This window comes from Ascaphus truei, unplaced genomic scaffold, assembly GCF_040206685.1.
Source record: "Ascaphus truei isolate aAscTru1 unplaced genomic scaffold, aAscTru1.hap1 HAP1_SCAFFOLD_612, whole genome shotgun sequence".
NCBI classification, from domain to species: domain Eukaryota; kingdom Metazoa; phylum Chordata; class Amphibia; order Anura; family Ascaphidae; genus Ascaphus; species Ascaphus truei.
In genome coordinates this window covers 180,001-195,000 of record NW_027456945.1, presented here as the reverse complement: position 1 = coordinate 195,000, position 15,000 = coordinate 180,001, and positions in this window count along the sequence as shown.

Below are 15,000 nucleotides of genomic sequence, written 5' to 3'. Positions count from 1 at the left end.
CTATCTATACTACGTCATTAAAACAGGTTGGACCATGGACAGAACATAATGACTGGCTCAGATCCTAATGAGATATGTGGAAACCTATATATAACCAATACATAACCAGAGAATGTTGTTATAAACATCATACATGAGCTTCCCACTCCTATAACTATTCCTTTAAGTATCCCCATAATAGGGGTCTAAAGTGTATCACTCAGAGGAAGGCTAGGTAGTTAAGAAATGTTTTAGCTCCCAATCTATATTTATACCAGAGGGATAAAGCGTACTTAAGGTGTGGATCCAAAACATCTCTTGTCTATTCAATCTATTAACCCTATCGCCTCCTCTTGGGTGACATGGTACATGTTCGATCGCTGAGAATGTAAAATTCGCTATACCTCCCCTGGGACAAAGGCTGAAATGTCTGGAAACTGGATGACCACTATCACATTTTTTAATAAGCCTCACGTGTTCTGCTATTCTTGTCTTTAAAGGTCTGGTGGTCCGACCCACATAAGACTTTTTACAACCACATGATAGCATGTAAATCACAAAGCTACTGTTGCAGTTAATGAAGCTAGTGATCTTAAACTTCTTATTGTTAGAGTTACACATAATGGTTTTTGTGGGCTGAGCATAGCAGCACATTGAACAATGGCCACATGTGAAGAACCCTTGGGGTATGTTTTGAATCTTATAATTAGAGCGGGAGTCAAAGAGACTGGGTGATAAAAGTGTCCCTAGCGTTTTTGCTTTACGATAACTGAATCTTGGTCTATTTTTTGTAATATCTGAAATATCTCTATCTAGGCTTATTGTTGCCCAATGTTTGTTGATTATATCACGGATGGACTTTGATTGCTTACTGTATGTTGTCACAAAGATAGGGCACCCATCATGGATAGATGTATTGGACTTAGTGTGCCGCATTTTATTTATATTTTTGTGTAAAAGTTTAGTCCTATCCATTGAATCAGCATATTCAAATGCAGTATTAATAATCTCTTCAGTGTAACCTCTAGCCTTAAATCTTGCTGCCATTTCACCAGATTGTTTGATGAATGTGTCGTTACTAGAACAGAGTCTTTTAAGCCTAATAAATTGGGCTTTCGGTATACTATTTAGAAGAGAACGTGGATGGCTACTATTGGCCCTGAGCAACGTGTTCCTGGAATTTGCCTTTCTGAAAATCTCGGTTTGGATGGTCATGTCGTTATCAATATAAAGCAGTAGGTCAAGGTAATTTATATGATGTATATTGTGTTCAAAAGTGAAATTAATGTTTAAATTATTTTGATTTAGTCTATTAATAAAAGTAAGCAATGAAACCTCATCACCCTCCCAAATCATTATAAGATCATCAATAAACCTCTTAAAGAAAATAATATTAGTGCGAAATGTGTTATTAATGTGATAAATAAATTGTGCTTCCCAAAAACCCATAAATAAATTAGCGTATGAAGGTGCAAAACTCGTGCCCATTGCAGTGCCTAATAATTGTAAGTAAAAACGTGAATCAAACATAAAATAGTTATGTGTTAGTAAAAAAGTGATTGATTCCAGAAGAAAGACCCCCTGGGTGACCGAAATATCTGAAGAATCTAAAAAGTGACGTATAGCAGATAAACCGTGCTCATGTTTTATAATGGAGTACAAGGAGACCACATCTAATGTGACCCACCTGTACTCCTTTTTCCAGACCACATCCTGCAAAGCGACGATAAGTTCCGACGTGTCCTTAATGAACGATGGCAGATGGAAGACTAATGGTTGAAGGAAGCTGTCCACATACCGCGACAACCCATCTCCCAAAGATCCAATGCTCGCAACTATAGGGCGTCCCGGGGGATCTACCAGCGATTTATGGATCTTCGGGAGATGGTGGAATATCGGTATCACGGGATGTGGACAGCTCAAAAATTCAACTTCCTTATTATCGATAACACATAGTATTTTACCCAGTTCAATAACTTCCGCTAATTCTCCAAGAAAGCCAGGAGTAGGATCTCTCTTTAGTAATTGATAATGAGCCACATTGCTCAGTTGTCTAAGTGCCTCTTGTCTGTATTGATTGGCAGAGAGTACCACTAGGGCACCTCCTTTATCTGCCTTACGTATGACTATGTCGTGATTTTTCTTTAGACAGTCTAATTGAACAGTTTCGACATAGGTAAGGTTACCTGAACTCACATGTGAATGTGAAAAGCCTTGGGCTAGTAATTTAAGATCACGTTCTACTAATCTTTCAAACGTCGTGATGAATGGGCCTCGATTAAAATTTGGGCAGAATATGGATTTCCTCTTTAAACCCGATGACTGGCCACCAAAAAATGGCTGAGAAAATGTGTTAGTAGATTCACCTTGTACCTCTAACAAGTTATGCAAATCAGATACCGTACATTGTTCCTGAAAAGTGAAATTATTCATTAATACATCTGCATCGGAAGAGACATCAGAATTCATATTCATCACAAGATTAGGTTCAGAGTCCAGGTTTGTAAAGTCAATATCACCTTTAGATATCTCACTCCTCAAATGATCAAACCGACCTCTAGAAGAAAAAAAATTTTTCAATGTTAATTTTCGTGTGAATTTTTGGAGGTCAATCACAGTTTGGAAAAGATGAAAGTCCTGGACCGGAGCAAATCCCAAGCCTTTATTCAACAATGTGAGCTGTTCATATGAAAGTTCGATACCAGATAGATTAATAACATTATTACCCGTTGTGTTCAAGTGTATTTCTTCCTCTTTGTTCTCCCTCTGCCTCCCCCGTTTCCTTTTGGAACATAACGGACAATCAGGGAAGAACGAGGAGTGATAGTAGGTCGTCCATTTCGTTAGTAAATATCAGACCTGCTAATTCATCTGTTGTTGTACCCACTTCATCACTTCCATCAGGAGCAAAAAACTACGGAGGACCAGACGATCCAAAAGGAAACGGGGGAGGCAGAGGGAGAACAAAGAGGAAGAAATACACTTGAACACAACGGGTAATAATGTTATTAATCTATCTGGTATCGAACTTTCATATGAACAGCTCACATTGTTGAATAAAGGCTTGGGATTTGCTCCGGTCCAGGACTTTCATCTTTTCCAAACTGTGATTGACCTCCAAAAATTCACACGAAAATTAACATTGAAAAAATTTTTTTCTTCTAGAGGTCGGTTTGATCATTTGAGGAGTGAGATATCTAAAGGTGATATTGACTTTACAAACCTGGACTCTGAACCTAATCTTGTGATGAATATGAATTCTGATGTCTCTTCCGATGCAGATGTATTAATGAATAATTTCACTTTTCAGGAACAATGTACGGTATCTGATTTGCATAACTTGTTAGAGGTACAAGGTGAATCTACTAACACATTTTCTCAGCCATTTTTTGGTGGCCAGTCATCGGGTTTAAAGAGGAAATCCATATTCTGCCCAAATTTTAATCGAGGCCCATTCATCACGACGTTTGAAAGATTAGTAGAACGTGATCTTAAATTACTAGCCCAAGGCTTTTCACATTCACATGTGAGTTCAGGTAACCTTACCTATGTCGAAACTGTTCAATTAGACTGTCTAAAGAAAAATCACGACATAGTCATACGTAAGGCAGATAAAGGAGGTGCCCTAGTGGTACTCTCTGCCAATCAATACAGACAAGAGGCACTTAGACAACTGAGCAACGTGGCTCATTATCAATTACTAAAGAGAGATCCTACTCCTGGCTTTCTTGGAGAATTAGCGGAAGTTATTGAACTGGGTAAAATACTATGTGTTATCGATAATAAGGAAGTTGAATTTTTGAGCTGTCCACATCCCGTGATACCGATATTCCACCATCTCCCGAAGATCCATAAATCGCTGGTAGATCCCCCAGGACGCCCTATAGTTGCGAGCATTGGATCTTTGGGAGATGGGTTGTCGCGGTATGTGGACAGCTTCCTTCAACCATTAGTCTTCCGTCTGCCATCGTTCATTAAGGACACGTCGGAACTTATCGTCGCTTTGCAGGATGTGGTCTGGAAAAAGGAGTACAGGTGGGTCACATTAGATGTGGTCTCCTTGTACTCCATTATAAAACATGAGCACGGTTTATCTGCTATACGTCACTTTTTAGATTCTTCAGATATTTCGGTCACCCAGGGGGTCTTTCTTCTGGAATCAATCACTTTTTTACTAACACATAACTATTTTATGTTTGATTCACGTTTTTACTTACAATTATTAGGCACTGCAATGGGCACGAGTTTTGCACCTTCATACGCTAATTTATTTATGGGTTTTTGGGAAGCACAATTTATTTATCACATTAATAACACATTTCGCACTAATATTATTTTCTTTAAGAGGTTTATTGATGATCTTATAATGATTTGGGAGGGTGATGAGGTTTCATTGCTTACTTTTATTAATAGACTAAATCAAAATAATTTAAACATTAATTTCACTTTTGAACACAATATACATCATATAAATTACCTTGACCTACTGCTTTATATTGATAACGACATGACCATCCAAACCGAGATTTTCAGAAAGGCAAATTCCAGGAACACGTTGCTCAGGGCCAATAGTAGCCATCCACGTTCTCTTCTAAATAGTATACCGAAAGCCCAATTTATTAGGCTTAAAAGACTCTGTTCTAGTAACGACACATTCATCAAACAATCTGGTGAAATGGCAGCAAGATTTAAGGCTAGAGGTTACACTGAAGAGATTATTAATACTGCATTTGAATATGCTGATTCAATGGATAGGACTAAACTTTTACACAAAAATATAAATAAAATGCGGCACACTAAGTCCAATACATCTATCCATGATGGGTGCCCTATCTTTGTGACAACATACAGTAAGCAATCAAAGTCCATCCGTGATATAATCAACAAACATTGGGCAACAATAAGCCTAGATAGAGATATTTCAGATATTACAAAAAATAGACCAAGATTCAGTTATCGTAAAGCAAAAACGCTAGGGACACTTTTATCACCCAGTCTCTTTGACTCCCGCTCTAATTATAAGATTCAAAACATACCCCAAGGGTTCTTCACATGTGGCCATTGTTCAATGTGCTGCTATGCTCAGCCCACAAAAACCATTATGTGTAACTCTAACAATAAGAAGTTTAAGATCACTAGCTTCATTAACTGCAACAGTAGCTTTGTGATTTACATGCTATCATGTGGTTGTAAAAAGTCTTATGTGGGTCGGACCACCAGACCTTTAAAGACAAGAATAGCAGAACACGTGAGGCTTATTAAAAAATGTGATAGTGGTCATCCAGTTTCCAGACATTTCAGCCTTTGTCCCAGGGGAGGTATAGCGAATTTTACATTCTCAGCGATCGAACATGTACCATGTCACCCAAGAGGAGGCGATAGGGTTAATAGATTGAATAGACAAGAGATGTTTTGGATCCACACCTTAAGTACGCTTTATCCCTCTGGTATAAATATAGATTGGGAGCTAAAACATTTCTTAACTACCTAGCCTTCCTCTGAGTGATACACTTTAGACCCCTATTATGGGGATACTTAAAGGAATAGTTATAGGAGTGGGAAGCTCATGTATGATGTTTATAACAACATTCTCTGGTTATGTATTGGTTATATATAGGTTTCCACATATCTCATTAGGATCTGAGCCAGTCATTATGTTCTGTCCATGGTCCAACCTGTTTTAATGACGTAGTATAGATAGTAATTAATTATGTATTTAGTGTAGATGTTACGTGGTATGGTAGTCTTGGGCACACTAGAAGTTTATTTTACTTCTTTAATATAATCATGAAGATCTTCGTGGTTGAATTAGCTGTTGTTAAAAATATTATGACATTCAACCACAATCTGTGTCCAGGTAGGATACCCATTGTAGCTACTGCTCTTTAGGGTCCACATATTTGCTTGCTTTTAACTCCGTTTGTTAATTATTAGTATGTTTCGATTTTGTGATTTATTGTAATTGCAATAAGTCTATATTGTCGCATTATCTGTTTATTGTTAGCGCTTCCCTACCCCCCCCTATGTATGCCGATCTGACTCAAATTCTATTGGTACTTAGTTCATTGGTGGGAGTGATTACACGTGATGCTGTTCAGCCAGTGAGCATCCAGTACGGCCTACTTATGGGTGGGATTACGGAGTGGAAGGCACTCTTTGATAAAGTTCTGTTCCCAGAACGAAACGCGTCAGAGTGTCTTAGACATGTGGATTTTCTTTTTGATGTAATAAAGTTTTTTTCGTTTTATACGCCTGGTTGGAGAGTTTTTTCCAGAGGAGCAGTGACCGCCGTTTTTCTACCTTTTACTTACCTTAATTTATAATGAATAATGAAGGGACCAGAAAATTAGTTAAATCGGATAACATGAGTATTACTAAATATTAGATTTAGACTATATATACAGAGGAGAGATATTGAGTCAGGGGTTAATAGATTAGGATATACACAGATCTATATATAACTAAGTAAAAAAGAGACTTGAATACAGATGAGTAATTTAGGGGCTGTTATCTTTGATAAATAACAAACCCAAAATACATGCTATAAATGGGCACATTTCATATTGGAGATAATACATATTACAATTTTCTAAACCTTATGGAGAACATTTTTAGGTCATGAGAAAGCTTAATTAATACAGTATTGAACATCGCGAACATAATAAAGATTGCTTATATGATTAACATAGTAATCATTAATTAGTAAACCCTTCTAGATCTATACTGTTGGTGTTCCTGATTGTTACATGGGGCACAGTAGAGAGTGATTACACTATATATTCCACTCTATCATGAGGAACATCATAGTGGTACTAATGGCATGGATTACATGGTTTCAATGGTTATACAACCCACAATCAAAATGGGAAAAAAATATATATTGCTACACACTGATATTAAACTTAAATGTTTCCAGAGGGGACAAGATGGATGAGCAACCTATTGCATGATCTTCCTATAAGCTAAATGAGTTAAAGTCAAGAAAGAAGAGCGGCATCTACAGTAAACAAGAACACCAAAGGCCATTGAAAAATAATTACATTCTTCCTACTTCAGAGCACTCAAACTAGATAGAGAATTTGGCTTATCTTCCTTATCTAGGCAGAGGCTGACAGTCTGAGGTTTGTACGGCAAATCAAAAGATTTTGGGAGGCATCTTACAGGCCTACATAGGGGAAGATAGAATATGGACAAGAACACTCGATGGAATACAATACAGAGAATATAGAGGTATGTCGAGTAGAGTATTAATATTACTCTCTCAGGAAGGACCCCAGGTCAATGTCGATATTCATACCCAATGGTGCTAACGTTTTTAGGGTATAAATCCAGAAGGTTTCTTGTCTGGATATTTTTATGACCTGGTTCCCACCCCTCCAATTGGGATGAATTTTGTCTATTCCAACAAATTGCAGACCATTTGGGTTTTGACCATGGTATTCCTTAAAGTGTTTTGATACACTGTGTTGAACAAAACCTCTTTCTATATTCTTTACGTGTTCAGCAATTCTTCATTTCAATTTACGTGTTGTCCTCCCTATGTATTGTTTATTACATGGACACTGTAGCATGTATATTACGTAACTTGAGTTGCAGTCAATAAAGTCCTTTATTTCAAACTCTTCATTTGTTGTTGCTGATATTATTTGTTTATAAGACTTTGGTGTGTTATGGCATAATTTACAGCCTCTGCACGTCAGACACTTATAGAAGCCATTTGTGATACTTACAGGTTTAGTGCATTCTTTTTTCAAACAGCTGGGAGCTAATCTCTGTTTGAGGTTAGGGGCCTTGGTGAAAATGATTTCGGGTTTAGTTGGTAAAATCCCTTGCAGAATAGGGTCTTTTTGGAGAATATTCCAATGCTTTTGGAATATCTTCCTAATATGTTTGGAGGAACTCGTAAATTGTGTAACGAAGGGCACAGATATTTTACCTTCCTCACCTATATTTTCCTTGTTTTCTTTTGATTTGTAAGTTAACAGGTCTTTACGCTCCATCTGTTTAACTCTGTTAAAGGCCTCATCTACCACTTCTTTCTTATATTTTCTATCTATAAACTTAACCATTAGTTCGTTTGCTTGTTCCTGGAAAACGTTGTCCTGAGTACAGTTTCGTTTTACTCTTTGTAGTTGGCCCAGAGGGATGTTGTTTATCCACCTATCTAGATGCCCGCTATCCCCCATCAAGAAATTATGGCAGTCCACCTCTTTTACAAACGTTTTAGTTTCCAAAACCCCATTCAACACATAGAGCTGTAAATCCAAAAAGTCGATGGTCGTTTGACTATATTTATATGTGAACTTTAGGTTGTAGGGATTGTTGTTAAGTGTGTTTAGAAATAGCTGGAGTCTCTCTAGGCTCCCGTCCCATACAAATAGAATATCATCAATGTATCTCTGCCAGGACACCAGACTTGCCCCAAACTCATGGTTGGACCAGATGTATTCGTCTTCCCACATGCCCATGAAAATGTTGGCATAGTTTGGGGCAAATCTGGTGCCCATAGCAGTGCCCCTGATCTGCAAATAGTACTTGTCGTCATACCAAAAGTAGTTATGGCTGAGTATATGTCGAATACAGTCTACAATAAATCTTGTTTGTGTTGGGTCTAATTCCCCATTTCGAAGAAGGGTATCCCTAACTGCGTTGCATCCTTGTGTGTGATCTATCACCGTGTACAATGTGCACACATCACATGTGACCAAAAGGTAGTTGTCGCTCCATGTCATATTCTGTATGGTGTTGATTATCTGAATACTGTCCTGCACATAAGATCTCAAATTCCTAACTGTACTCTTTAGAAATGTATCTATGTAGGCCGAGAGGTTAGCAGTTAGGGATTTTATCCCTGAGACTATAGGGCGTCCTGAGGGGTGGGTGGTACTCTTATGAACTTTAGGTAAGTAATAGAAGATTGGGACTCTTGGGGACTCAGTGTTTAGATATTCCCATTCTGATTTTGTTAGAATCCCATCCCTTAATCCTTTATTTAATAATCCCAATAGTTCTTTTTTGTATTGTTCTGTTGGGTTACCTTGTAACAGTTTATATGTTTCACTATCACCTAATAATCTGTGGGATTCTATATCGTAATCTCTTCTATTTAAGATAACCACCCCCCCCCCCCCCTTTATCTGCCGGTTTGATTACAATGTCCTGTCTTTTGGACAACTCGTCTACTGCTTTTAATTCACCTTTCGTTAGATTTTTCAGAGTTCTTGGTTTCTTGTCTCTCTCTAGCTTTTCAATATCTTCTTGAACGGATTTTGTAAATGTATCTATGTGTCCTCCTTTTAAATAGCTTGGAAAGAATATGGAATTCTTTTTGCATGCTGTATGAACAAATCTCTCACAAGTGGAGATTCCACCCTGAGTAACCTCATGTGTCAAGTTTTGTTTTAAGAAGTATTTTTTGAGGGTTAAGTTTCTAGCAAACTTACTCACATCAATATACGTATTGAATGTGTTGATCTTATTTGTGGGGGCAAAAGCTAAGCCTCTTTGCAATATGTTAATATGCTCTTGGGTGAGAGGGTTATCACTTAGGTTAAATATACCAGTCTGCTGCTTTCTTACACTGTTTGCTTTTTTGATGCTGGTTTTTGTCCCTCCTCTCGTTCCTCTTTTTGTGGGCTTTCTATCTTCCTTTTCTGAGGATTGTGGGATTTGGTGTCCTCCTTCAGTTGTGCTTTTATTACTTCCCCTGGTCTCTCTCTCTGTTGCTTCCGTTCTAAAAAAGAAGACGCTGATGTGGATGGTCTCTCCTCATCCACAAAAACATACTCCCTTTCTCTCTCTTTAGGTGCATATTCTTGTCTGGTAGTATGATAACTCTGTTGGCCTTTCCAACTATGTTGCCTACCCCTATAGTTCCCTGACCCTCGTCTATCCCTATCATGATGATATTTATTTTTGTTCCAATATCTGTTATCCTTGTGATAATGCATATTTGGTCTTGGACCAATGTATCTATTTTCATTTACATTCTGGTGTCCCTGTTGTGCCTCATTGGAATTGGTCTCCTTGACCTCTACTTTATTGTCTGATTGATTCTTTTTCCAAGATCTATAACAATTATTCACATAGTCCTCTTTATCTCTCCTAAACTTCCTTTGTTTGGACAACTTAGTTTCCCTTTCAATTTTGTCTGTTCTTAATTTAACCTTCTTTTCAATCACTTTGTGTTTCTCAGTTTTATCTAAGTCATTTAGTTTTTTCTCTATCGCCTGAATATCAGCTTCTAGAGTGACTAGAGCCTTGTTCCTATGTGTTATTAAAAATTTCATCAACTCCATTGATGCTTTATCTAAAATTTTGTTCCATTCTGTCATAAATAAGATGTCATCCTGATCCGAGGTTGGGTCTTTAAAGATCCTTAAACCTCTCGGTATCCTGTCTACTGAAATATATTGTTCTAATGCAATCACCTCCCAGTAGGCTTTTGTATCCTTAATCATCAACCTTTCTAATTTCAAAAATAAAGTGTCTAAGTCCTCATCATCTCCTGATACACTTTCTAACCTTATATCGTCTGAAAATATATTATCTAATTCTCCGCCTCTATGTTTCCTCATATAGAATATAGAATCATTTTCTATTGCTGTGGCCATGTTTTACACTGTTTATAGGAAATGCTGCTAACTGTGTAGTGGATGGATACAGAGAAAACAGATTACAATCAGCGCAAATTCCAAACACTTAGTGGGGTTGTAGTTAAGATTATATTAACTGCCCCTGGCCAATCAGTCAAACAGGAGGTGTTATACCTTACAGTCTAATCCTGCTTGAATGCAGCCAATTAGGTCTGCGGCTCCACACTTGCCGCAATGGATAATGTAGAGAATAAATTACCTAGGCGCAAATAAGCCAGGAAAGAAACAAAGAGAAAAATATCATAGGGCAGTATGTCTGTTAATTTCAGAGTCAAGGTGGTAAGGTATACACTTACACTTAATCAGCCAAATATAAGCCTTTAATCCACCACTGGGATTCAGGAACACTGCTACTGGTATTTCTTTGCTGTTTGCATGGATCTCAGACTCTCCACGTGTGCTGCTTGCTTCAGGGGTCACCTTTTCATCTGCAGCTGCGTGTCTCCTTAACATGGGATAGAGCTCACCAGGAGGGGGGAGGGGGGGGGGGGGGGAAAGGGACAATGGAACAAAGATAGTATAAAACCTTTTATTGTAAAAACTATCTAAAAAATAACAAACAGTATCTCACTCACATGGTGTGAAATAATCTCAAGCAGTTGAGAGTTTAAATTGAGTCTCTCACACTCGTAGAGTTAGGTGTCCGGTCCACTGCACTGATGCTAGCCTGGTTTACTTCCGCGTCACGTGCTCCGGCTCCAATTCTCGCGAGACTTCGACCTCCGATGACGTCACTGCGCTATCTCCACTCCGTTCTACAGCGCGTCTCACTCTGCTCGGTTTGCAATGTCTGCAGGGTCTGCCCTACGCGTTTCTCCTCTAGGGCTTCCTCAGGGGCATAATACCATTGTATCTCCCCACCCCTGGTATATATACCCACCTCCTGTGACTGATTGGATGCATGCATACAATTACAATAAGGACTTCAACTCCGTGACGGGTTATAATTAAAAACGAATGGTGAACACATAATGGATAATATACCAAATGTCCCTATTACCCAGACAGGCGATATCAATGTATATTAAAAGAAAAGAAAATTACATAATGAATACATATAATAATACTGATCTATGCCTTAACCTATAGGGTCAATTAGTTGTAATGCCATAATATCTGATTGACCTAATCTAATCAGGAGTCATGTTGAAGAGCATAAGTTGAACTCATATATGTGTGGTCCAATAAATGTTAGACTAAAATTTTTTTTTTTACACACTATATATGTTGCATGACAACTAGAATCACTAGGCTGGGTAACAGAAAGCATAACAAAATTCCATACATACACAAAAACAATTAGAAGGTGAACTTAATGGAGCTAAATGCCCCTACAAATAGGACAAGTAATATATACTGTTAAAGCTAGGATATGCTAATATACAATTTCTAAATGCTGCCAAAGCTCACTATATTGGCATAGGCTATTTTGTGTTCGATAGTTTAAAGCCAACTCTTTAAGTGCCAGCAATAGAGAGAATTGCACTTAGGACTGGAGGTCAGTAGTGTATTATATAGCATATTAGCAAGTCATCAAAATGACACATCAAACTAATTTATAATGAATAATGAAGGGACCAGAAAATTAGTTAAATCGGATAACATGAGTATTACTAAATATTAGATTTAGACTATATATACAGAGGAGAGATATTGAGTCAGGGGTTAATAGATTAGGATATACACAGATCTATATATAACTAAGTAAAAAAAGAGACTTGAATACAGATGAGTAATTTAGGGGCTGTTATCTTTGATAAATAACAAACCCAAACTACATACTATAAATGGGCACATTTCATATTGGAGATAATACATATTACAATTTTCTAAACCTTATGGAGAACATTTTTAGGTCATGAGAAAGCTTAATTAATACAGTATTGAACATCGCGAACATAATAAAGATTGCATATATGATTAACATAGTAATCATTAATTAGTAAACCCTTCTAGATCTATACTGTTGGTGTTCCTGATTGTTACATGGGACACAGTAGAGAGTGATTACACTATATATTCCACTCTATCATGAGGAACATCATAGTGGTACTAATGGCATGGATTACATGGTTTCAATGGTTATACAACCCACAATCAAAATGGGAAAAAAAATATATATTGCTACACACTGATATTAAACGTAAATGTTTCCAGAGGGAACAAGATGGATGAGCAACCTATTGCATGATCTTCCTATAAGCTAAATGAGTTAAAGTCAAGAAAGAAGAGCGGCACCTACAGTAAACAAGAACACCAAAGGCCATTGAAAAATAATTACATTCTTCCTACTTAAGAGCACTCAAACTAGATAGAGAATTTGGCTTATCTTCCTTATCTAGGCAGAGGCTGACAGTCTGAGGTTTTTACGGCAAATCAGAAGATTTTGGGAGGCATCTTACAGGCCTACATAGGGGAAGATAGAATATGGACAAGAACACTCGATGGAATACAATACAGAGAATATAGAGGTATGTCGAGTAGAGTATTAATATTACTCTCTCAGGAAGGACCCCAGGTCAATGTCGATATTCATACCCAATGGTGCTAACGTTTTTAGGGTATAAATCCAGAAGGTTTCTTGTCTGGATATTTTTATGACCTGGTTCCCACCCCTCCAATTGGGATGAATTTTGTCTATTCCAACAAATTGCAGACCATTTGGGTTTTGACCATGGTATTCCTTAAAGTGTTTTGATACACTGTGTTGAACAAAACCTCTTTCTATATTCTTTACGTGTTCAGCAATTCTTAATTTCAATTTACGTGTTGTCCTCCCTATGTATTGTTTATTACATGGACACTGTAGCATGTATATTACGTAACTTGAGTTGCAGTCAATAAAGTCCTTTATTTCAAACTCTTCATTTGTTGTTGCTGATATTATTTGTTTATAAGACTTTGGTGTGTTATGGCATAATTTACAGCCTCTGCACGTCAGACACTTATAGAAGCCATTTGTGATACTTACAGGTTTAGTGCATTCTTTTTTCAAACAGCTGGGAGCTAATCTCTGTTTGAGGTTAGGGGCCTTGGTGAAAATGATTTCGGGTTTAGTTGGTAAAATCCCTTGCAGAATAGGGTCTTTTTGGAGAATATTCCAATGCTTTTGGAATATCTTCCTAATATGTTTGGAGGAACTTGTAAATTGTGTAACGAAGGGCACAGATATTTTACCTTCCTCACCTATATTTTCCTTGTTTTCTTTTGATTTGTAAGTTAACAGGTCTTTACGCTCCATCTGTTTAACTCTGTTAAAGGCCTCATCTACCACTTCTTTCTTATATTTTCTATCTATAAACTTAACCATTAGTTCGTTTGCTTGTTCCTGGAAAACGTTGTCCTGAGTACAGTTTAGTTTTACTCTTTGTAGTTGGCCCAGAGGGATGTTGTTTATCCACCTATCTAGATGCCCGCTATCCCCCATCAAGAAATTATGGCAGTCCACCTCTTTTACAAACATTTTAGTTTCCAAAACCCCATTCAACACATAGAGCTGTAAATCCAAAAAGTGGAGATAGCGCTGTGACGTCATCGGAGGTCGAAGTCTCGCGAGAATTGGAGCCGGAGCACGTGACGCGGAAGTAAACCAGGCTAGCATCAGTGCAGTGGACCGGACACCTAACTCTAAGAGTGTGAGAGACTCAATTTAAACTCTCAACTGCTTGAGATTATTTCACACCATGTGAGTGAGATACTGTTTGTTATTTTTTAGATAGTTTTTACAATAAAAGGTTTTATACTATCTTTGTTCCATTGTCCCTTCACCCCCCCCCCCCCCCCCCACCCCTCCCCCCTCCTGGTGAGCTCTATCCCATGTTAAGGAGACACGCAGCTGCAGATGAAAAGGTGACCCCTGAAGCAAGCAGCACACGTGGAGAGTCTGAGATCCATGCAAACAGCAAAGAAATACCAGTAGCAGTGTTCCTGAATCCCAGTGGTGGATTAAAGGCTTATATTCGGCTGATGAAGTGTAAGTGTATACCTTACCACCTTGACTCTGAAATTAACAGACATACTGCCCTATGATATTTTTCTCTTTGCTTCTTTCCTGGCTTATTTGCGCCTAGGTCATTTCTTCTCTCTCTCTATATATATATATATATATATATATATATATATATATATATATATATAGTGCAGAATAAATGAGTTCTTCAGTATTAGGTGATACCTTTTTTATTGGACTAACAATTTATGTCATAGGACAAGCTTTCGAGAGTTCTCCTCTCTTCTTCAGGTCAAGCAATACTGATTTACACAGGAATCAATGCTAAAACAGTGTAGAGAAAAAAAAAAAAAAAACAGATATTTACTGTAGATAAGGTTGGGTGTTAAGTGTTTGAAGCCAAGGGACAGTGTCAAA